The 26,207-nt window shown below is 39.7% G+C and overlaps 1 pseudogene; it reads left to right on the top strand.

Moving 5' to 3' along the window:
* On the top strand, positions 1–26,207 carry LOC149210799 (NADP-dependent glyceraldehyde-3-phosphate dehydrogenase pseudogene; annotated as a pseudogene).

Genomic DNA, 26,207 nt, shown 5'->3' with positions numbered 1-26,207 from the left:
ATGGACCTAGTGCTGCCCTTGAACGATCAGTTAAAGGAGATGGAAAAAGAATTGGATAACTTGATTCAGCTCAAACAAGCTAGTATTAATGATGCTCCTACAACTATCATCCCAACAATTACCACTACTATACCTTCTACTTTGGTAGCATCCTTGGCTCCCACAACTCCAATGGCCACAACATTGCCAGCATCTACACCAACTACATCAGCAACGAGATCAACAACAATAGGGTCAACAAGTGATGAAGCAAACAAGTTGGTGAAAGAAATGGAGGAAATGTACATTCAGACCATTAAGATGAACAAGCTTAAGGAGAAAGTGATTAGCCTAGAAATATATTACAAACTTTCCCAAATCATGCAAAAAGAAGAATAGCAGAAGTCCACAAGGATGACCGAAAGAATCAAAAGCCTGGAGAAGGAATTCACACTGAATGAACCTCTAGGTCAAGCTAAGGAGCAACTATGGGCCAATATCATTGACTCTGTTAATGATATTTGGCCATCCATCTAGGTTATTTTTGAACAAATTGATTTAATAAAGAAAGCTACAGAAGCCATACAAAGAGTCAAGGCAAAACTTGGAGACTTGCCAGAGGAAGCTGCAAGGATCATTCACTTCCCCAACTCCAAGAAAAATTATGAGTTGTAGGAATTAGAGATACCTAATAGAACAGGTACAATTTTAGAAGTTAAAAAGGTCCTCACTAAGATGAATTTGATGTTGAACTTAGAGGATAAGTGCCAAACCATGCAATTGGCCATTGACAGATTCATGGTTAAATTCGAAGTTTTGAGGCAAAAGGGTTTACCAAATCCCTTGGTTATAAACGACAAATTAATGACACAGGAGGATTATAATAAGAAGATTAGGGAAGTAGCCAGAGATCAGGTAAATACTTCATCCATGAAGGGCATACCTACTGGCAAAGTATTGTATCAAACATTTGAGAATTTGTTTTACCTCTAGCATGAGGTAAAACACCTTTTTGTCAACAAGCCTACTTTTGCCAAGTATACAGAGGCATATGATATCTACAGGAAGATGCTCAATATCCAATTACCAGATGCCAAGACATGGGAAAAACTAAATGATTTACTGTAGAAATACGCAGTAAAAATGTAAAATGTACAGTAAAAGTAAAAGGGCACAGTAAAAGGATATTGACAGGTCAACTAGGTCAAAGTGTATCAGATGAAAGGTCAAAGTAAATATAACATCCAGGGTGAAGACCAAACAAAAAATCAAATTAAAGTGCAAAATATCAAAAGATCAAAGCCAGCAGAACCTAAATAACAAGGACAACAAGCAACAGTTCAATAGTTATCTCTATCTTCTTGCATGAAGATTTTTCTTTCTCCTAGATTAGTTCCCAAGATAGTTTGGGATATTCTGTATAATATTTTTGTATAAATAGTTCATAAATTGAAGTATTTGGTGTGGATTGCTATAAATTTGTAGAGTTATTTTGATCTTAAAACCTAAGTGTTATTGTACCAATTTTCAAGTCAAGAGACTGGAGCAAGTAATAAAAATATTACATTACAGGATTCATGAGATGAGCTATTGTAGTGAAGTATCTTCTTTGTCTGATTTTTTTACTTTCTTATGTGTTTCACAAACTTAAATTTTGTATAAATTTGAATGAATTAACTTGAAATTTAACTCGAAATTTGTTTAAGTACACTATGTTTTGCACAGTTAATCATTTATATGTTTTCCTATGATATCTAGATTTGATAACGCTTAATTTCTCTCCCATCCCAGTTGACCTCTTTCATTTCTCTTCATAATCCATTTTAGAGAACCCTTAATTGCTCCTTGGGTTCAATTGGAAACCATTTCACCATCAAGCCTTCGAGATCTATATTAACTCCTCTATCATCCCCTGTAGACACTGTTTTTAGAACTTGATCTAGTCCTCCTTGTCTGACATTTTGACCCCATAGCCCAATGGTAAAATCAACCCTTTTTTCATCTAAGTAAGTGATCCCACCACCCAAATTCAAATGAAAAACCCAAGCACAATCATAACTAGCCTAAAACCAATTAACTAAAACAAAGTTAAATAAAAAAGAGAGAGCCCTCTCTGAGATTAGGAAGGCTAGATACTGATCTCCAAAGGTGGTTTGGGGTTACCTCTATCATTTCTTTTTCTGACAACTTAGAAGAAATTTTGGAGTGATAACAAGAACTAGGTCCAAGTTTCTTTGGAGATTTTTGTAACTCAGTTTTTTTTCCCTATCTCACGTCTTTGATAAGATACCTCCTTGAAATGTAGTCAAGGAGGAATATAGATGTGTAGAACATGAGGTCCTTGACAACTAGTCACCAATCCTTAAGAGAAAAACCATGGCTTCTTTAGACATTCTGGGAGGGTTTGTACTAAAAATAGCCTCAAATATTGGTATAATGATGCAATGGAAAATTTGGTAGAAGTGGTTAAAATAATTCTCTTCCCAGAGTTCGTTGTGATACACATGGACGGGTAATAGTTTAGTGGGTGTCCATTTCCAATCCATTACTAGAAATTTTTTATGTACATCAACATTTGCAAAATTTCTGCAAGCCATTGCGGGTGCTTTCTATCGTCAACTCCATTTATACTAATGTTGCCTAACTTTTCCATCATAAGTCTCCATGAAATAGAGAAATGAAAAGGCCTCTCGCTTCACCTTAAAGGGGAAAACTAACTCCTACTTTTTAGATACCAAACTACATATTTCTTCCTCTTGTTCTTATTAAAGTGTTAAATACTTGTTGTATCCACTGTAACAACACCTAAAAATTTTTCCAACACTTCTAAATTTCAGAACCCCTTCACCTATTCTATAGATACCGCCTATCCTTAGAGTCTATTGGGAAGCTGTGAAAACCCATAAAAGTCTATAAAAGCTTGATGTATCTTTCATAAGCCAAACCAAGGCCATTCTAGTCAGCAAGTCACAAATCCATTATCTTTTGAGACCCATGCGACCCATGCGACCTAGCAAAATCAACAGGTCACACAGGTCACATAGGTCACAAAGGTCACACAAGTCACATAGGTCACATAGGTTGCAAATGTTGCATAGGTCACAAATATTTCATAGGTCGCACAAGTTGCAAAGTTTTCATAGGTAGAACAGGTCGCAAATTTCGCAAAGGTCACATAGGTCGCATAGGTCACAAAGGTCGCAAAGGTCACATAGGTCACACATATAGTACAGGTCGTAAAGGTCGCATAAGTTGCATAGGTCACACACGTTGCAAAGTAGGTCACACATATAGTATAGGTCGCAAAGGTCACATAGGTCACATAGGTCACATAGGTCACAAAGGTCTCATAGGTTGCAAAGGTTGCAGAAATCACATAGGTCACATAGGTCACACAAGTTTCATAGGTCGCACAGGTCGCACAAGTCGCAAAGGTCACATAGGTCACATAGATAGCATAGGTCGCAAATGTTGCACAGGTCATGAAGGTCACGTAGGTCGCATAGGTCACATAGGTTGCATAGGTCGCACAGGTCGCATAGGTCACATAAGCCACAAAGGTTGCATGGTAAACAAAGGTTGCATAGGTCACACAGGTCACATAGATCGCACTGGTGACATAGGTCGCATGGGTCACAAAGGTGGCACACTGTTATCGAGAATAGTGTCTATGCAGACCTGCTAATCCCACTAAGGCTGGTAGCTACCTTAGAAACAAACACACTAAAAACTACTTTCGTTTTCCTTTATGAGAAATAAACAAGAGAAGAATAAGGAGACCAACCTCTGTCTTGCGCTTGGTTCCTTGCTGGATTCCTCTCTCTTCTGGTAGGTCTTTTCCACTCGCTTCCTTGTCTACCCAGCTTCAAAGAGCACCTATAGAATCAAAGCAACATAACACTATCCAAGAACATAGATCTATTATGATAAACAATATAGGATCAGATGTACATTGACCACATAAATGCATAAATCATCAATCATACAAGAATATGGAGGAAAACTTGAATAGCTTTATTGATAATCAAGAAAGAGCAAAGAGAATTACAACCGATTGTTCTAACCCAGCATCATCCTCTCAGCATGTAAGCCCTTCTTCACCTCATGAAAAGCTTAAATCACCCAACACCATGATATTGCACCAAGAAACAAACAACACTTCCTTACAAGATACAAAATTCCAGCCTCTGCATCTCTGGGATGAGGGATCCATATATAGATGTCTGCAAGGGAGGTGAGTCAGCTTTTGAGATTTGATTAGTGTCTTCCCTCTGATAGTTCTTGATTCCACTTGGAGATTGATGATCCCTTACTCATCCCTGGTCAAATTCAGAGAGGCAAGTGTCACAGGAGAAGTTTCTGGAAGATTCCATGCTTCTCCACCTTGCGGATTGACCCTGCCATTTGTCCCTTCTCGCCCATCGCACCCCATAGAAGGGCCTTTTGACATGCATCGCACCTACTATGTGTATTTAGGTGGGATGCAACGCACTTTGCCTATGGAGCAGGTGAAATGGTCCAGTTTTGACCAGTTCTGAGTAGTTTTTCATGGAGAACTTCTGGGAGATGCTGTAATTAGTTGACCTTGTTCTTCTAGGGGTTGGAACAACACCTTTAGGGACTTAGGAGCCCTTGGTTTATGGACATTTATGCTTGGGGTTGCAGTGCCCAAAAATGTCTATAATAGTTGCCCCCTAAAGCATGAGGTCGTTAATCTTTTGATGTCGGGTGAAATGCTTTATCATGAGGATCCGAAGTTTTTTCGAGCTGGGAGGTGACCTGTAATAAGATACAATACAATACATTATCTTCATTTTATTTTCATGATCTAGCTGAGGCGGGTATTCCCATGCTCAGCTTTATAAATTCATTTTCATGTACATAGGATAGATAATCATCTGAGTGTAGACTGATGATTCTGGTAGAGTCATCATCCCTTAGATTGGATGATTGTCTGTGCAACAATGATGTACATTTGATGTCTTTATTTTCCTGAATATATATCGCAACCCGGATGGATGAAACTAGATCCGGGGTCTTCAATCTCGTTTGATCTTCACTCAAAGTACATGTCGATCCATGTGAAAGATGTTCTGGAGTCGAACATGGAAAGACATCGCCTAATTACCAACCAATTATGTAAGCTGTTAACAGGCGCGAGAGGAATCACCGATAATGATAATGATCCTCAAGGTACTGCAGTACAATTCACGTGGTGTGAATAAGGGACTTGGCGTCGAACACCACGCAAAATCTTTCGGTCGAAGGCCATTGATGTAAACCTGTCGCCGGAAGTGAGAAACTTGCCATTGAGGCATGCAAGCTTCAAAGTACTGAAAGGGTTGTTCCTAGATCGACTTCTTGGATAATGAGCTGATGTCGACAAGAAGCGATCTGTCATAGGAGGGCCTTAGTGAATCCCACATCAATGACATGGAATGGAGCAAATGATTTTAATGGAGGTGAAAACAATTTGGTGATATACGGTTCAGGGTGGCGGTCATGAAAGAATGGAGCGAAAATGTATTATAGTGGGTGAGACACAGGTGAATTCTCTGAGCGACTTCTCTTGAACATATCGGCGACACTGACATGATGGATTGGTATTATTAACCCCAAATGTGGATGGTGTGATGGAACCATGGTGATGTGACCAGTGAATGGAACAACCCAACCTGACTCGGATGCGGAGTGAATGTGTCATGTTCAAGAGCGACTTGCTACCAACAAAGTTTCTTCACGTTTTCTTCCCAATTTTTTCCCCAGTCATTGCTGACTAGTACCTCTTTATTTTTGTCAAGCTTGAGGAGGATAACATATGCTTGTTCTATAATTTTCCCTTCGGGCAAACCCATCGCTATGTTTTAATAAGCCTAGCGATAGTGAAACTCATTCTTGTCTGTTATGGACAAGTTTGTCGCTATTAGGTTTTAACGAGTTTAACGAAAAATATAACTCAGTCCTTTTCAATTTTAGAGATTTTGAAAAGGAACATAAAGGAAACTTCAAAAATCCTTTTTCGTCATCTAATCCCTTAAGTCCGAAAAAGTATAAAATAATACGAAAGGGATGAATTTCGGTAATTTTAACGAGCCGAACAAGACAAGCGCTCAATCTTTTTGTGTAATAATCCATCAGGTCCAAAAAGATTAAAATCTAAAGGAGGGATAGCACTTCCGGTAGCCTTAACGAGCTGGAAAGGCCAATGGCTCGACAATCTTTTCATATTTTACGAGTCAGTTGAAAAGAGCTTAAAGGAGACTCATTTTTTAGGAACGAGTGATAGATTCGAGTAGCAGCTGATTCCAGGTAAGGTTTGGAATTTTCCAATCACGGTAGTGTCACAAGGATGGCTAACAAGATCACTCTTCGCAGCTGTTCCTCAAAAGGGGTAAACAATCAAGTGGAGGTGAATGATCGGCCAATACAGAGTGGAGGTGATGATGAGAACATGACCAAGGCTTCAAAGGCTGAAGTAATACATTCACGATGGTTATTTACCGGAAATTGGTTCATTTTTTAATGAGCTTAAACGCTGGGGGAAACACTTGCTCATTGCTTATGTTTATTTTTTAACGAGCTTGAATTCCGCGTTAAAATTGCTCGATTAATCCAGTCGCATAATAAGGATATCTCATATATAAAAACGACATTATTTCAAAGCTTTTCCCCACATCCTTTCTTTATGCAAGTTAGGAAACGACCAATCCTACGAGTTTAAAGGGTTAGAGGGCCTATAAATTTAAAAATAAATGGTCGCTCTTCGCTTGCATACCAAAAGGTTTGCATGCCCCCAGGTATAGTGAAATAGAGTTTCAAGGTTACCCCTCAATTTGCAGACAAAACATTTGTTTTATCGGGAAAGGACTACCTTTTCAGGTTACCCCTCAATTTGGAGACAAAACATTTGTTTTATCGAGAAAGGCCTACCTTTTTCAGGTTACCAAAGATTGTTCCATTTGTGCCACAAACAAAACACTTCTTCGGCGATGTCTACCGAAATAGACAAAGGTGAGTGGCGCAAACACCTCCACTCACATAAATTTGACGAGGGAATCTTATTCTAGTCTAATCCCCTTTTCCTAAACGGACGGGTGTGTCAGACTAGTCATATATCCTTTGCGGAAACCTACCCTATACCTGAAGTTTTCCTGTCGAAACAGGCCAGGCTGCATGCCCCCTAGGTTTTAGTCATGCCCTCCGAATCACTCGTGCTCATCAGGAGGACGGACTGGGGATTGATGAGACATTCCTTGTGTGAAAAGACCATTCAGGGTTGGTATATGACTATTTGCTATGTGTGAACCAGGGAATGAAAGTTTGTCTACGAGCTTGACCACTCTTCCTTCGTGCGGAAAACACATTACTCTAAAGAGTGAGGAGACAATGGCTCCCATGCAATAAATATAGTCTCGTCCAAGGAGTAGATTATAATCCAGGGGTCCTTGGACTACCATTACATTCATGTGAACATTTTTTCTTCTCAATGTTATCGGCACATCGGGAAGGATCCCTAACGGTCGATTGGTTCCTTTGTCAAAGCCTGTTAGATTTCTCATCTCAGGAAAAAGCGATGGCGAACCAGGTGCTTTCCAAGCAGTTGAGGAAAGGATACTCACAGAAGCCCCCTCATCTATGATGGTACCGACCATAACCATTCTATATACTTGAGCGATGATTCGGAATGGTACACTAGCCGGTAAACGGGGTCTGCCTAGTAGATTCCAGTCAAAGGAAACAACCAGGTTGCTTGGAGGTGGGAACGAATAAACGGATGGGTATGACTCTGACGAACTTCCTTCCTGTGGTAAAGGAACGGGTAGGCTACCCCCATGTTCACCGGAGTCTGTGTTTACGAAGAGAATTTGAACGGTGTCGTTCTTGTTCTCTTCGGTGACTGTATCATTCGAAGATTGATCCTCTGAAGGCACGACCGAGTCAACTGCCGCCTCGACCTTTTGACTTTCGTCTGGTATGGATTCAGATGGTTTATCTTCAATGATAGACGCTTCAGCCAACCACAAGGGTGTGTCAGCCGGATTTTCAACTAGTGACGGACTCGGCAAGAGTTTCTTGTATCCAGGAGGAAGCGGTAACGGTGAAACCGGACGTCGTCCAAGACTCTTTTAGCTTCGTCTAAGAAGGGACAATGGTGGACAGCATAATTGTCTTCACACAATTTACAAGGAAATTTATACTTTCCTTTTTGTCCAGGGGCTTCACTTTCACTAGTTGACGGTGTATGCTCAACATGATCGTCAGAGGTTGATGACACTGGATTGTGCAAACGAGGAGACCAGTCCCTTAAGATCCGAGGGATGCAAGGACAATCTCGATGGTAGTGGTCTCCTTTACAAATGACACATGGCGATTTAGGCCTGGTCGGTGCAGTGTGCGGATTTTTCCTAGACGATGCTTGGTTGCCCCTTTTCACCTTTGGCTCCTTCTTCTTCTCTTTCTTCCTCTTCTCCTTCTTCTTCTCAATTACTTGATTTTGGGCTTTACCAGCTTCATCAAGCGAAGAGGAAGGAGGAGAGGAAGAATTGGACAAAGTAGAGGGTTGGGGGGTAACTCTAATATCGTTTAGTTGCTGACTTGATTGTTCAGGAATTAAGGTGTTCTGAACGATAGAAGTCGAGAAGAGCCATACGGGAAAGCCAAATGTCAATACTGGAAGAGACAATGTGGCCATATGGGGTGCGCCAACATCTCCCCAAGAGGAGAAGGGACTAGGATTTCCTCCAAGGGGAACTCCTTGGTTGGTGGAATCCATTTTTCTCAACTTAAGATCAACGTAGGAAAAGTGATGATTATTCCCTTTAAAATAAATTTTAGATGCTTTGACACAACTTGTTTTTTCAATTTTTAAGAGTCGAGAAAAAACAAAAGATGACTCTAGTCACCTTCGATTTTTAATGAGCCTGAATTGACAAGTGCTCAGATGGACCTTTTCCGTTAAGGAGTTTGAAAAGGAATGAAAGGGACTGCTCTGGAAATCTAGACAGAGGGATTACCAAACCAATCACAAAACTACAGAATACTTTTTACGGTATGACAACCAATCTTCCCGAATGCTGTGTTCAGTGCATTGTGATCAATAGGGCGGCAGACACGGCTTCCTACGGATAAAGGATAAAGCCTATTATGGTCTCCCAAAATATACTCGACAGTACGTGGGAGCACAAGTCCGTACTGGCACTTATCGTCTCAAAGTGGAGGAATCACCCAACCAACAGTGAAAACAACAGTTACCAGGCTTTACGACGCCGGAATACGTCTCTAGCCTAGACTTCTAGATGTTGTGCGTTAGGTTCCAAAGCGTTTTTAGATTCATTAAATTTATTTTATAGTTGATCTTGCTTAAGAAATTTGCCTTTCAGGTTCACCGCATGATGTAGATGTACAATTCCTAAAATGCAATCTAAGATGATAAACAGTCGTTTAATCTTCTTTCTGCAATGAAAATCCTAGCTACTAAGGAAAGAGAGATGGCATTCTTTCAACAAAGAGCATAGAGCACACACTATGTGCACTGTCCTAAATCAAACCAACAAACAGTCTAAATGCAAATGCACATGCATGTATTTGTTTTCATCCTTCTTAATGTGTGAATGATAAAAAGAAAGCTAAGCGCAAATCTGAATTATTTTCCAAAGCGACAATTACTAACAAGTTTCTTTTCAAAACAAAATGAGGACAATGAAAACACTTTGCGATTTGGAATTGAAAACTTGCTTTCGACACTAGGAAAAACTACTAATTCAGATCAAATACAAGAGTAACAGTGTAATTGACTATCAAGAACAATCAGATTCTCTTCTATTACTGAAAACGACACTTGCGACACTTTCAAATCAAGAAACGACAGTACAATTACGCTACTTCTTTGTAAAGGAGAACTGAAAATGACTCAAAAATACATAAAAACATTTACAGTTCTTTGCACAATGGAGGCGGAATAACAGCAAGGAAAGGGGTTTCAAATAGAGGTGTACTGACTACAGGCAGCAAAACCCCTGAATAGAGCTGAAAAGAGTGAACACAGAAACCAAAATTTAGGAACAAGGCCTTGTCTAATCAGCACACCTCTAACACAGTGAAACTGAAATGCAACGCACCTACTACACTCGGGAAGTGCGCTGCATTTGAAGTTCACATAACAGACAATGCGCTGGACCAGGGACAAGACTTTGATTGGATTCTGGGTCACAGTTTGCAGTTCAGTTTAGGGATTTAGGCCAAGCAATTGGTAATCAGTAAATCAATCACAGGGGTAGATCTAAGGAGGTTACTAGAGCCACCACGAGGGCAATTAGAAAGCTTGTAAATCAATTGTTTAATTCATAAAGAAAACCTGGAGATTGACTGAAGCAACGTTGATCTACTTTGCACTTGCATAGCAAATGCAGTTCGAAGGCTAGCTGGCTTGACTTCAGGCTCCGTCTGTAAGTTTATAAAGTAAACAAATGTAGATGAACAAACAACCTACTCAGTCCCCAGCGGAGTCGCCATTTTGTTATCGGGAATAGTGTCTATGCAGAGCTGCTAATCCCACTAAGGCTGGTAGCTACCTTAGAAACAAACACACTAAAAACTACTTTCATTTTCCTTTATGAGAAATAGATAAGAGAAGAATCAGGAGACCAACCTCTATCTTGCACTTGGTTCCTTGCTCGATTCCTCTCTCTTCTGGTAGGTCTTTGCCACTCGCTTCCTTGTCTACCCAGCTTCAAAGAGTACCTGTAGAATCAAAGCAACATAACACTATCCAAGAACATAGATCTATTATCATAAACAATATAGGATCAGATGTACATTGACCACATAAATGCATAAATCATCAATCATACAAGAATATGGAGGAAAACTTGAATAGCTTTATTGATAATCAAGAAAGAGCAAAGAGAATTACAACCGATTGTTCTGACCCAGCATCATCCTCTCAGCAAGTAAGCCCTTCTTCACCTCATGAAAAGCTTAGATCACCCAACACTATGATATTGCACCAAGAAACCAACAGCACTTCCTTACAAGATACAAAATTCTAGCCTCTGGATCTCTGGGATGAGGGATCCATATATAGATGTTTGCAAGGGAGGTGAGTCAGCTTTTGAGATTTGATTAGTGTCTTCCCTCTGATAGTTCTTGATTCCACTTGGAGATTGATGATCCCTTACTCATCCCTGGTCGAATTCAGAGAGGCAAGTGTCAGAGGAGAAGTTTCTGGAAGATTCCATGCTTCTCCACCTTGCGGATTGACCCTACCATTTGTCCCTTCTCGCCCATCGCACCCCATAGAAGGTCTTTTTGACATGCATCGCACCTACTGTGTGTATTTAGGTGGGATGCAACGCACTTTGCCTATGGAGCAGGTGAAATGGTCCAATTTTGACCAGTTCTGAGTAGTTTTTCATGGATAACTTCTGGGAGATGCTATAATTAGTTGACCTTGTTCTTCGAGGCGTTGGAACAACAGCTTTAGGGTCTTAGGAGCCCTTGGTTTATGGACATTTATGCTTGGGGTTGCAGTGCCCAGATCGTTGATAAAAAAATGGCGACTCCACTGGGGAGCGAGTAGATTGTTTGTTCATCTACATTTGTTTACTTTATAAACTTACAGACGGAGCCTAAAGTCAAGCCAGCTAGCCTTCAAACTTTGTTTGCTATGCAAGTGCAATGCAGATCAACGCTGCTTCAGTCAATCTCCAGGTTTTGTTTATGAATTAAACGATTAATTTACAAGCTTTCTAATTGCCCTCGTGGTGGCTCTAGTAACCTCCTTAGATCTACCCCTGTGATTGATTTACTGATTACCACTTGCTTGGCCTAAATCCCTAAATTGAACTGCAAACTGTGACCCGGAATCCAATCAAAGTCTCGTCCCTAGTCCAGCGCACTCTCTATTCTGTGAACTTCAAATGTAGCGCACTTCCCGAGTGTAGTAGGTGCGTTGCATTTTAGTTTCACTGTGTTACAGGTGCGCTGATCAGACAAGGCCTTGTTCCTAAATTTTGGTTTCTGTGTTCACTCTTTTCAGCTCTATTCAAGAGTTTTGCTACCTGTAGTCAGTACACCTCTATTTGAAACCCCTTTCCTTTCTGTTATTCCGCCTCCATTGTGCAAAGAACTGTAAATGTTTTTATGTATTCTTGAGTCATTTCCAGTTCTCCTTTACAAAGAAGTAGCGTAATTGTACTGTCGTTTCTTGATTTGAAAGTGTTGCAAGTTTCGTTTTCAATCATAGAAGAGAATCTGATTTTTCTTGATAGTCAATTACACTGTTACTCTTGTATTTGATCTGAATTAGTAGTTTTTCCTAGTGTCGAAAGCAAGTTCTCAATTCCAAATCGCAAAGTGTTGTCATTGTCCTCATTTTGTTTTGAAAAGAAACTTGTTAGTAATTGTCGCTTTGGAAAATAATTCAGATTTGCGCTTAGCTTTCTTTTTATCATTCACACATTAAGAAGGCTGAAAACAAATACATGCATGTGCATTTGCAATTAGACTGTTTGTTGGTTTGATTTAGGACAGTGCACATAGTGTCTGCTCTATGCTCTTTGTTGAAAGAACGCCATCTCTCTTTCCTTAGTAGCTAGGATTTTCATTGCAGAAAGAAGATTAAATGACTCTTTATCATCTTAGATTGCATTTTAGGAATTGTACATCTACATCACACGGTGAACCTGAAAGGAAAATTTCTTAGGCAAGATCAATTATAAAATAAATTTAATGAATCTAAAAATGCTTTGGAACCTAACACACAACATCTAGAAGTCTAGGCTGGAGATGTATTCCGGCGTCATAAAGCCTGGTAACTATTCTTTTCACTGTTGGTTGGGTGATTCCTCCACTTTGGGACGATAAGTGCCAGTACGGACTTGTGCTCCCACGTACCGTCGAGTATATTTTGGGAGACCACAATAGGCTTTATCCTTTATCCATAGGAAGTTGTGTCTGCCGCCCTATCGATCGCAATGCACTGAACACAGCATTCGGGAAGATTGACTGTCGTACCGTAAAAATTATTCTGCAGTTTTGCAATTGGTTTGGTAATCCCCCTGTCTAGACTTCCAAAGTAGTCCCTTTCATTCCTTTTCAGACTCCTTAACAGAAAAGGTCCATCTGAGCACTTGTCACTTCAGGCTCATTAAAAATCGAAGGCGACTAGAGTCATCTTTTGTTTTTTCTCGACTCTTAAAAATTTAAAAAACAAGTTGTGTCAAAGCATCTAAAATTTATTTTAAACAGAATAATCATCACCTTTCCTACGTTGATCTTAAGTTGAGAAAAATGGAGTCCACCAACCAAGGAGTTCCCCTTGGAGGAAATCCTAGTCCCTTATCCTCTTGGGGCGATGTTGGTGCACCCCATATGGCCACATTGTCTCTTCCAAGATTGACAATTGGCTTGCCCGTATGGCTCTTCTCGACTTCTGTCATTCAGAACATCGTAATTCCTGAACAATCAAGTCAGCAACTAAACGATATTAGAGTTACCCCCCAACCCTCTACTTTGTCCGTCACTAGTTGAAAATCCGGCTGACACGCCCTTGTGGTCGCCGAAGCGTCTATCATTGAAGATAAGCCATCTGAATACATACCAAATGAAAGTCAAAAGGACGAGGCGGCAGTTGACCCAGTCGTGCCTTCAGAGGATCAATCTTTAGATGATACAGTCACCGAAGAGAACAAGAATGACACCGTTAAAATTCTCTTCGTAAACACAGACTCCGATGAACATGGGGGCAGTCTACCCGTTCATTTACCGCAGGAAGGAAGTTCGTCAGAGTCATACCCGGCCGTCTATTCGGTCCCACCTCCAAGCAACCTGGTTGTTTCCTTTAACTGGAATCTACTAGGCAGACCTCGTTTACCGGCTAGTGTACCATTCCGAATCATTGCTCAAATATATAGAATGGTCATGGCCGGTACCATTATAGATGAAGGGGCTTCTATGAGTATCCTTTCCTCAACTGCTTGGAAAGCACTTGGTTCGCCATCGCTTTTGCCTGAGATGAGAAATCTAACAGGTTTTGACAAAGGAATCAGTCGACCGTTAGGGATCCTTCCCGATGTGCTGATAACATTGAGAAGGAAAACTGTTCACATGAACGTAATGGTAGTCCAAGGACCCCTGGATTATAATCTACTCCTTGGACGAGACTATATTTATTACATGGGAGCCATTGTCTCCTCACTCTTTAGAGTAATGTGTTTTCCGCACGAAGGAAGAGTGGTCAAGCTCGTAGACCAATTTTCATTCCCCGGATCACACATAGCAAATAGTCATATACCAACCCTGAATGGTCTTTTGACACAAGGAATGTCTCATCAATCCCTAGTCCATCCTCCTGATGAGCGCGAGTGATGGGGTTGCAGTGCCCAAAAATGTCTAGAAAAGCTTGATGTCTCTTTCATAAGCCAAACCAAGGCCATTCTAGTTAGCAAGTCACAAATCCATTATCTTTTGAGACCCATGTAACCCATGCGACCTAGCAAAATCAATAGGTCACACAGGTCACATAGGTCACAAAGGTCACCCAAGTCACATAGGTTGCATAGGTTGCAAATGTGCATAGGTCACAAATATTTCATAGGTCGCACAAGTTGCATAGTTTTCATAGGTAGCACAGGTCGCAAATTTCGCAAAGGTCACATAGGTCGCATAGGTCACAAAGGTCGCAAAGGTCACATAGGTCACACATATAGTACAGGTCGTAAAGGTCGCATAAGTTGCATAGGTCACATAGGTTTCAAAGTACGTCACACATATAGTACAGGTCACAAAGGTCACATAGGTCACATAGGTCACATAGGTCACATACGTCGCAAAGGTCTCATAGGTTGCAAAGGTTGCAGAAGTCACATAGGTCACATAGGTCACACAAGTCGCATAGGTCGCACAGGTCGCACAAGTCGCAAAGGTCACATAGGTCACATAGATAACATAGGTCGCAAATGTTGCACAGGTCATGAAGGTCACGTAGGTCGCATAGGTCACATAGGTTGCATAGGTCGCACAGGTCGCATAGGTCACATAAGCTGCAAAGGTTTCACGGTACACAAAGGTTGCATAGGTCGCACAGATCGCACTGGTGACATAGGTCGCATGGGTCACAAAGGTGGCACACTGACCTATATCAAACCCTATGACCCATGCAACCCCACATGCACGACCTAAAACTATAAATATAGGCCTCAGCCGATCATTTACTTAATACCTTTGTAAATGTTTAAAAACAACGCAATGCAACAATGCCCAACATGTATGATGAGGATGAAAAGAAGCGTGAAAGGTGATATAACAATGATAATATAACCACTCAAGGAAAGAAACAATTGATGCCACCTTGGTGCCAAGACATGGAGTGTATCAATACACAAATTTGTGATCATGAAATTGCAAGAAATGTCAAGGCTAAGAATTTTTCCTCGTTATTAATTGTGATATTTATTTCTTATATTTCATCAAAGTACATTTTTTCTTGATTCTTAATTTATGATTGTGTACATGTGTAGGATTGAAGTGGTGAAGGAAGATCCTTGCCATTTATGCAAACACTTGAGCCGAATTTATTGGTAACATGACCCAAGGGATCGATGTTGCAGAAATGCATCATCTTGGTCAAGAACAGATATTGAAATCAAGCTAGCTCCAAGGCAGAAGGAAGGTAGCAAGATATTGATCTATACAGAAGATTTAGAGTTTATTGTGAAGCTTCCATAGCAATCCTGATGGTCCCTTGTACGCTTCAAGAACCCCACAAGAAACCCCAAGGCACATCACTAGAGGATTGATGAATGTGAGTGAAGCATAGTGGTAATAGAACAAGTTGGTTCAAGAACAAAGCATCCACATCATTGGGATATATAGGAAACAATCATTCTAAGGTTTCCAATAACCCTCTACATCCTATCCTCTCTCTCCTTCATCATAATACAAATATAAACATAAATATATCAAACACTATCTTAGGACTGATGTGGGCATGTAATAGTCATTTTGACCTGAGAAACAAGTGGGTAATCTCAAGAGTCATGAGGGTAGCCAAAAGTTTATGAGAGAAGGCCAAGGGTCATGGTAGGTGAACAATCACCTTATCTTTATAAATGTTCCCTCGGACCTCATTTAGAAGGGGGAATTTAGAAATTGAGTTGAGGCTAGGATAGATAGCTGATTTATGCTTGAGAGATAGAGCTACTTAGCTCTTGGCAACTAGTAGAGTGGATTTGTAGTGGGGCTAGGGTTTTGGCATCAGGCAATGGTATGAACAATCCATGTGCCACTATTGGGTTTTGACCAATTGCATGATATGTATTTGAAGCTGCAGCGACATCAATAAGATGTTCTTTATCTTTGGCACCGATTCCGATCCTTACTCATGGTGGTTGTTTTAGTTGTCTATTACTTCACCATATTTGTATGTGTGCTTTCATATACACAATATGTTATGGACTGATACATAGTGGTTGCATGTATGTTTCGCTTTCGAATATGTGTCTACTTTTTCCTTACCATGTTGGTGACCTATTGTGAACTACTTTGCAATTGACTTATGGAATGTTACTGTTTATTATGGCTAATGGGGTTTTAGTTCACTAATCCCCTTCATGGTATATATTTTTTTATTATTGCTAAAACTTGTTTATACCTCTTTCTGCAATTTGTCAATCTTGGGCTAATTTTGTTTCACTGCCTGAGTGTTTCATTCTTGTCCCACTCTTACACCTTCTCATTTAATAGCCAATAGCAAAAACATTCATGGTGGCAGTCAGACCCACATATCGAATGGGGCTCCTATCCCAAACGATGTGAGGTCTAATTGGGACTTCACACCAGGGAGACGCCTTAGTCATTTGTGGTACATTTCAACTCGTCAACAAAATTGGCACTAGAAGGAGGGCTAGATGACAAGCTGAGCCCTTGGAGCCTGTAGTTTAGTCTCATATCTGTAAATGGATCTGACTCAACATTTTCTCCCATGATGTTTATTTAGTTTGTTCATTTTTCAAGTTTCCATCCCCGAGGAACAATTTTACCACTTTTCTCAATTAAGGTTTGACGGTGAGGATGAAAAATCTATAACCAAGCACATTTTTTATTTCCTCGAGTTTTTTGAATCTTTTGAGATGGATGATGATAAGTTCGCTTGTGTGCTTTTCTCCCTCACTCTTGAAGGTCATGTCAAGCAATGGTGCCACAAGTTTCCAACAATGTCCATTCATTCATTTGAGCAACTCATTGGTGAGCTCCAACAAGCATTTCACAGGTACAATTTTCAAGATGTGTTAAAGAGGATAAAGGAGCTTAGGATGAATCCTGAAGAATATTTAGAGTATTTTTCTTTTAGATTTGTACATCTTTGTTTTGAATTTCTTGAAAGAGACATCGAATGGGTATATTTGAATATAAATTTTCAATTATTGGTTCTCGTTTCTTTACAACATTTTCAATTAGAAAAAAATCCTGTTTCGCATGAGTAACATGATAATTTGTAGATTACAAAGTGTCCAGATTCTACGCCTAATCTTGTTTCGCCTCTCTCTTTGAATCTGGAACAACCACAAGCCTTTGAGTAAGATATTACTACTTGTGGGATTTCTCATCCTCCTCTTGACTCGTCACATAATAATATTTTGGTTGTAAATGGTTTAGACGATGAAAAGTGCTTTATGGGAAATGAATCTGATGGTCTCAACTCTAAATCGCTTGTATGACATTTTGATATTGAATCTGAAAATTATATAACATCTCTTCCTACCGATGGAACCTACATCGAGTCGATTCAACATATGTCTCACTATATTCCTAGATCTCATTCACCTGCCCATGATGGCCTTGATCTTGTCTTAGGTAAAGTTGTCAGTCCCATCAAATCCACGGACCACATCATGCCTGGAAATCCATCTTCCCCTATGGTGAATATAAATGGGCAGGATGCGAGTTTGGGTTCGAATGGTGCCCCTTTCATATACCATGTGCATCCATTATACTCTGATTTAGTCCATGGATCTACTACACCAGCGGTTCCGAAAAATCATTAAAATCTTTATCTTGCTCATGTTGATTGCAATCATGTACATGAGGGTGATGTTTCACAATCAAAGGATGTTGATTTTGAATCTCTTATGCCTCATCTATTCCACCTGCAGTCTTTAACAAGTGGAAAAGAGGGCCTTACATCTCACCCAAATCAAGTTGGTTCTCTCATTAATCCCTCTTTACTCTCAATCTAAGAGGAGCCTTATGTTTCAAACACCCAACTTGATCAAACTGGTGGTTTCGGCAATTCTCATTATACCTAAAATATATTCACTCACGCCTCTAGGGATTATCCTACGTACCCATTTGCTGATCCTACGAAGCCACCAGAATTTGTTGATCCACCTTTTGAATGTTTTGGGACTCATCAAGAAGTTGAGGCACTTCAGATTCTGCTGATGGTTATGTCAGGTTCTCATGTTCTTGATGAGACCCCTAAACCAAGTCAAATTAGGGTTTTTGAAACTACGGTTTTCTCACATCACGCGCCTCTCAAGATCATTTTTTTAGATGTGAGCTCATCTCGGAAAGCCTGTGATTCAATTGATGTCTCTCTAAGAAAATATTTCCGTCACCTTTCAGTTGATGTGCATCAACCTCTGTACCATAATTTATTTGCTGAAGGGAATGCTCTAGCCATTGTCTCAAATAATTTTTATTGTTTCCCAACTAGTACAGTCTGTCAACATACATAATCAGATGATGTCTTACAATCTCCTATATGGGAAGGTGCCAATCGCTTGACCTCTCCCCTGCCTGAGACTCTTTCAATTGATTTAGTTCATTTTTGGGAATCTAAAGAAACTAATTGGTCGAGCTGTCAATCAATCAATATTCAGACATCGGATCCAATCCACAGTATTTTCACTAGTAGTTGTCCTGTCACAACCAATGATAACCATATGAATTCACCTACAAACCTTGTGAAGCTATTGACGTTTGATGGCATGTCATTTGAAGGTTTAGAGATTGGTCAGGACGATGAGGCCCATCAACTTCTGCTGATGGTTATGTTAGGTCCTCATGCCCTTGACGAAGTCTATGAAAAAATTCGAACTAGGGTTCCTAAGATTAGGGTTTCTGCGTTTGAATCCTTAGGGATCTCAATTACACTTGGAAGAAGCACCTCTTTTCAGAGTCATCAGGTTGATCATCCTCTACCTCATGATAGGGTTGTTGATCGGATTAATCAGGAAAATTCCTTTGCTAGCCGACATCACCTTTCCTTACTTGCATTGGGTTTAGGGTTAAGCATGGACAGATGTATGTCATGGTTGGATGACTATAAATTTCACGTCTTTGATTCATTTTACCAACATTGGGTTGCAATTTTCCTTGAAAGGTCTTTTTTGGAACATTTCCCTGTAAGTAGATGATATTTTCTTTTTGTTGTGCATACTTTATAGGTAAGCATTTTATTTTTTGCACAACTCTTTTCACAAATTCTAATTGTTGTCATCTTTGTTTTTATAGGTCGGGAACTATTGCGGTGGCTGCATTGGAAGTTTGATTTCACATAACCTGACCTCCTCTATGGTTAAATTAGGATTTAGGGTTTATACTAGTTAGGTTTTAGTTTTTTTCTTATTGGTTTTCTGATTAGAGGTTGCTTTATGATTTAAATTTTTCATGTTTCATTTTCCTTACCGTAGGAAGTTAGTTTCCTACATGTTTATTTTGCTCTCATGTCCTTGCATTTGTTTATTGTTACATGGCATCCGTGAAACCTCTGCATATGCATTGATTTGATCTTTTAATTGCAATTAGTTGATATCTTCTATACATAGCATTACATTGCATCATAAGCCTTGTTCGTTGCATTACATCATACATATTTTCTTGCTTAACATACACTCACCTTGGACCTAACCTGGAAATTCCCTCTATTTTGCATACCACCTGATTGAGCATCAATGAGCCTAAAAGCCTTTGGTATTGTGAATAGATTTCTCACACCTTTTTACACTTTCTCAAACCTTAAAGTGCATGGCTTTGACCTCTTCGCATAGGTTGAAATCCTAGGAGAGCTTCCCTGGTCATCAAAAACCCTAGCCTTAATGATTGTGTGAAGTTGTGATGGTCACGCCAATGGGTAGCTTCTCTTAGAACCATTCATCAAAGTTTCATCCTGGATATCTTTCCTATGAGTCTAATTTATTTACATGGAATATAAGAACATATTGCTCATGGGGAACCCTAATCAGTTTGAATGACCTATACCCTTAACCTGAACCTTGTGCTCTCCATGGTCTTGATTATTTCAATGACTTGTTTTGTTTGTTCACTTGTTAACTGGAGATGAGATGTGGAAGCTTGACATGAAGGCAAACATAAATTAGGATATCGTTTAGTTTCTTTCAAACAAGAAACAACCTCTCTTTCTCGTAAAATTAGTCAGGATCCCTCATCCACCCTAACGCAATGGACACTGAGTAGTAATTGCAAATGTAGACATAAAAGAAAATGAAGTTAAATAAAGGTAAATAATTGAGAAAGGCTTCCTGCGCAGAGAGGTAATGGAACGAATCCATTGGGGTACTGACTAGGCTCAGTGGCAGCGCAACAATGTTTTTGATTTCCTGGAGTGACTCCTCTGGGGTATTGTGCATGCTTACTAGCAGTGGAACAACACCATAAACTTATTTTAAAATTCTAAATATAATAAGCCCTATGGCTTGCTCTTTGTATCATCATCACCTATTAGCATGTGTGAACTCCTAATTGGATATTTACTGACTAACATGATCTAGCTGAGACACAAAGAGAAGGCATATCTATAAATGTCAAGGTAACAAGTACCCATAGTAACTGTTCAATATTCCTTTGCATCATTATCTAGGCTCGAACTATTGTAGGGATGTGGTCCGAGATGTTGAATTCTACCAGTCAATCGCCAAGTGTTGTAGTTGTTGCCACAACCCCTCCAAAATTTTCCAACTCTTCTAAATTTTGGAGCCCCTTCACCTTTTCTGTAGCTACTGCCCATCCTTAGAGCCTACTCAAAATCCGAGAAACCCCAGAAAAGTCTAGAAAATCTTGATGTCTCTTTCATAAGCCAAACGAAGGCCATTCTAGTTGCCAAGTCACAACTCCATTCTCTTTTGAGAACCATGCGACCCATGCGACCTAGCCAAATCAATGGGTCAAATAGGTCACACAGGTTGCAAAGGTTACACAGGTCGCATAGGTCGCAAAGGTTGCATAGGTCACAAAGGTCGCATAGGTCACAAAGGTTGCATAGGTCACACAGGTCGCACAAGTTGCATATGTCACACAGGTCACACAGGTCGTACAAGTCGCACAAGTTGCACAGGTCGCATAATTCGCATAACTCGCACATGTCACATAGGTCACATAGGTCGCACAGATAGCATAGGTCACAAAGGTCACATAGGTCGCTATGGTCACACAGGTCACACAGGTCGCATAGGTCGCACATGTCGCACAGGTCACATAGGTCACACAAGTCACACAGGTGGAAAAGGTCACACAAATAGCATAGGTCACAAAGGTCACATAGGTTCACGGTCGCAAAGTTCACACAAGTCACAAAAGTTGTACAGGTCACACAAGTCGCACAAGTTGCATAGGTCTCACAGGTCACACGAGTCACACAGGTTGCATAAGTCACACAGGATGCATAGGTCACACAGGTCGCATAGGTTGCACAGGCCGCAACGGTCGCACAAGTCGCACAAGTCACATAGGTCGCATGGGTCGCAAAGGTCGCACGCTAACCTATATCAGGCCTTGTGACCCATGCGACCCCACATGCACGACCTAAAACTATAAATATAGGCCTCAACCGGTTATTTACTTAGCATCTTTGCAAATGTTTAAAAACAATGTAATGCAATAATGCCCAACATGTACTATGAGGATGATAAGGAGCATGAAAGGTGATATAACAATAATAATCTAACCACTCAAGGAAAAAATCAATTGATGCCACCTTCGTGCCGAGACATGGAGCGTATCAACGCACAAATTTGTGACCATGAAATTATAAGAGATGTCAAGGCTAAGAATTATGGCTTGTTATTAATTGTGATATTTATTTCTTATATTTAATCAAAGTACATTTTTTCTTGGTGCTTAATTTATGATTTTGTACATGTGTAGGATTGAAGCGGTGAAAGCAAATCCCTGGCATTTATGCAGACACTTGATCCAAATTTTTTGGTAAAATTACCCAAGGGATCGATGTTGTGGAAATGCGTGATCTTGATCAACAATAGATATTGAAGTCAAGCTAGCTCCAAGGCAGAAGGAAGGTAGCAACATATTAGTCTATATAGAAGATTTAGAGTTTATCATGAAGCTTGCATAGCAAGCCAGATGGTCCCTTACAAGCTTCGAGAATCCCTCAAGAAACCCCAAGGCACATCACCGGAGGATTGAGGAATGTGGGCAAAGCATAGTGGCAAGAGAACAAGCTGGTTCAAGGACCAAGCATTCGCATCATTGCAACATATGGGAAACAAGCATTATAGGGTTTCCAATAACCCTCTACATCCTTCCCTCTCTCTCCTTCATCATAATGCAAATATCACCCACCATTATATCAGCCACTATGTTAGGACTAATGTGGCCATGTAACAATCATTTTGGCTTAAGAAAGAAGTGGGTAATCTCAAGAGTCATGAGGGTAGCTAAAAGGTCATGAGAGAAGGCCATGGGTCATAGCAGGTGAATAGTAACCTCATCTCTATAAATGTTCCCTTAGGCTTCATTTAGAAGGGGGACTTTAGCACTTGAGTTGAGGCCAAGATAGATAGTTGATTCATGCTTGAGAGCTAGAGCCACTCAACTCTTGGCAACTAGTAGAGTGGATTTACAGTGGGGCTAGGGTTTTGGCATCAGGCATTGGTATGAACATTCCATGTGCCACTTTTGTGTTTTGACCAATTGCATGATATGTATTTGAAGTTGTGGCGATACCAATAAGATGTTCTTTATCTTTCGCATTGATTCCCATGCTTACTCATGGTGGTTGTATTAGTTGTTTGGTACTTCACCATATTTGTATGTGTGCTTTCATATACGCAATATGTTATGCACTGATACATAGTGGTTGCATGTATGTTTCACTTTCAAATCTGTGTCTACTTTTTCCTTTCCATGTCGATGACCTATTGTGAACTACTTTGCAATAATTGACTTCTCGCATGTTACTGTTTATTATGTCTGATGGGGTTTTAGTTCACTAATCCCCTTCATGGTATATCTTTTCTTATTGTTGCTGAGACTTGTTTGTACCTCTTTCTGCAATTTGTCAACCTTGGGCTGATTTTGTTTCACTGCCTGAGCATTTCATTCTTGTCCCACTCTGACACCTTCTCATTTGATAACCAAGAGCATAAACATTCATGGTGGCAGTCGGGCCCACATTGTGGATGGGGCTTCTATCCCAAACAATGTGAGGTCTAATTGGGACTTCACACCAGGAAGACCCCTTTATCGTTGGTGATACATTTCGACCCGTTAGCAACACCATAAACTATGTTATGCAAAACATTTTATTTTGACTCCGCCCTCCACTCCCGTAAGGCTCTTGTGATCCTTTGGCCCATTATTAATTGTTGTTGATATATGTATGAACCACTAAGTAACAAGTTCATCTCGTGTTGGAATACATTTCGACCCATCAACAACACCATAAACTATGCTATGCAAAACATTTTATTTTCAACCTGCAAACTCTATTATACAAAACATTTTATTTTGACTCTGCCCTCCACTCACGTAAGGTTCTTGTGATCCTTTCGCCCATTATTAATTGTTATTGAGATATGTGTTGAGATATGTGTGAATCACTGAATAACAAGTTTATATCTTATTGGAGTGAGTTATTATCGTTGGAGTTGACATAAAATCCACTCACGTAAGGCTCTTGTGATCCTTTGGCCCATTATTAATTGTTATATGTGTGAACAACTGAATAATAAGTTTATATCGTATTGGAGTGAGTTATTATAGTTGGAGTTGTCATAAAAAATCTTGTGATCCGTTGGCCCATTAATTGTTATCGATGTATGTGTGAACCATTGAATAACAAGTTTATATAATAAGTTTATATCGTATTGGAGTGAGTTATTATAGTTGGAGTTGTCATAAAAAAATCTTGTGATCCGTTGGCCCATTAATTGTTATCGATGTATGTGTGAACCATTGAATAACAAGTTTATATATCGTGTTGGAGTTCACCTAGAAAAAGACCAATACTAATTATGCACTCCCACGTGCTACATAAACATCCAAGTCAAAGCTTATGCACTCCCACATGCTATATAAACATCCAATTCAAAGCATCCAAGTGCATCGACAAACCTCATGGTTGTTGAATAAAATAATGGCAACTGGTAGTAACCTCATCGTTGTTAAATAAAATAACGGCAACTGGTAGTATCTACTCATATGCTCTTACCAACATGGGAATACATAATTCGAAAACCTTCGACCTTCAGATTTTTTTCCTCATCTTCAAGATTTAATTGCAAACAATGTTATATATATAGAAAATTTTATGCCTCATAATATCCATGTGGGATTTTATTTTTATTAAACAAAAATAAAAACAAACAAAATTATATGTGAAATGCTAACTGCGCAAGAAGTGACATCCATCTAACTCGCAAGATTATACAAATATATGAGATTTCTAGTCAAGGTTCGAGAGCACTCGTGTGCACTATCATCATCGAATAATCTGGTGCTAACAGGAGAATATAGACCACCGGAATGGTAAGCTAAGGGAGAAAATGCAGTTTCACAACCTTGTGGACGATCATTTTGCATGCCTTCATGTGGGGCACTATCTTAAGGCATTATCTTTTTTAAGTTTAAACAATGGACTGGATTAAAAGAAGGGATGAATACTTGATCAAGAGAAGTAACGTCGATAATTGATCTCTCTATAGCTTGTTGTACTCAATTTGACGGTCCAAAATACTCCTAGTTTTTCTCAACCTTCTTGAACCCAAAGGAGCTAGTCGACTTTCAAAAGACTCCAGCTATCTATTTGTATATGGGAATATATCTACATGACGACATTAAGAAGATTGAAATCCACCCGCAAAAGCTTTCAAGGTCCGAAGGTCTCATTTCTTATTGTGAGAATTCTTGGCCAAGGAAGCAGTAGTGGCCTTGCTCGTGGTATGTTGCTTCCATTTGTCTAGATTCCCGAAGGGTCTTATCTGTTGTGTTACAGGAAAGGGGTTTGAACTTTGGAGACTCTCTCTTAATACATCCGATTATAGGCTGTATTAGTTTCAATATGCGTTACACCGGTATTAAAATTTCCGAAATGCTTGGCATGATTCCGTTTCAGATGGAACTAGGTGGGAAAGATCCATGAATTTTACTTGATGATGTTCTGGATCAGGCAGAAGCCAATGCTGTCAAAGGAGGATTTTCTTACCGTGGTCAGAGGTGTACTGATGTCAAAGTAGTCTACTAGAAGGAAATTGTTAGATCACCCAAGTAGTCACATAATCCTCTATAAATTTCATTGAGGGTCTTGTTATGGATTCCAATAAAAAACGAGGCAAAGTCTCCTAAATTCAAACCTTTGCACTGACACTCAAACACAACCGTTGGTATGTGGCAAAAATATCTTATGTTAGTTAACTTCCTTGAATCGTTTCTTTTGTTTTCTTCATAAAAATGACCATTTCACATCTTGATGACTTTGGTGTTTGGCATAGCAAATTGCTTTTGGAAGGGGGTTTTGCAGGGATAGAATTTTTAATAGTATTCATGTTACTTGAATCTAATGAATGCTTTGTTATGGGCATCTGCTTTGTTATAGGCATACAAGAGAGACGGTAATCTTATTGAGCCTCTTTTGGTAGACCATGTGATGCATGACATGAACGTACTTAAGAGGAACCTTTTTGGTCCACTATTTCCTGTCATTAGGATCAACTTTATCAATTCTAGTATTTTGGACTTTAGGTGATCACAATTTTATTTATTTGTTGAAGGCATAATAATAAGTGATGTCATGGAAAATGGAACAGTTGAAACTAATTATGCACTTACCCACAAGTTAGATCACTTTACTTTTCATGGTTTTAGAGATAATATAAATTCTGAGGGATTCACAGATGAAATTATGATTGATGACAAAACTTAAGACTGTTGTCACCAATGTGCCTTCTTTGTTTAGTGATCTGACTAATTAG

Source organism: Pinus tabuliformis, chromosome 1_2 (assembly GCF_031772625.1).
Source record: "Pinus tabuliformis cultivar Carrire ecotype Pingquan chromosome 1_2, CPIR1, whole genome shotgun sequence".
NCBI lineage: Eukaryota > Viridiplantae > Streptophyta > Pinopsida > Pinales > Pinaceae > Pinus > Pinus tabuliformis.
The sequence above is the reverse complement of the archived record's forward strand: the minus strand, read 5'-3'. Positions and strand labels throughout refer to the sequence as shown.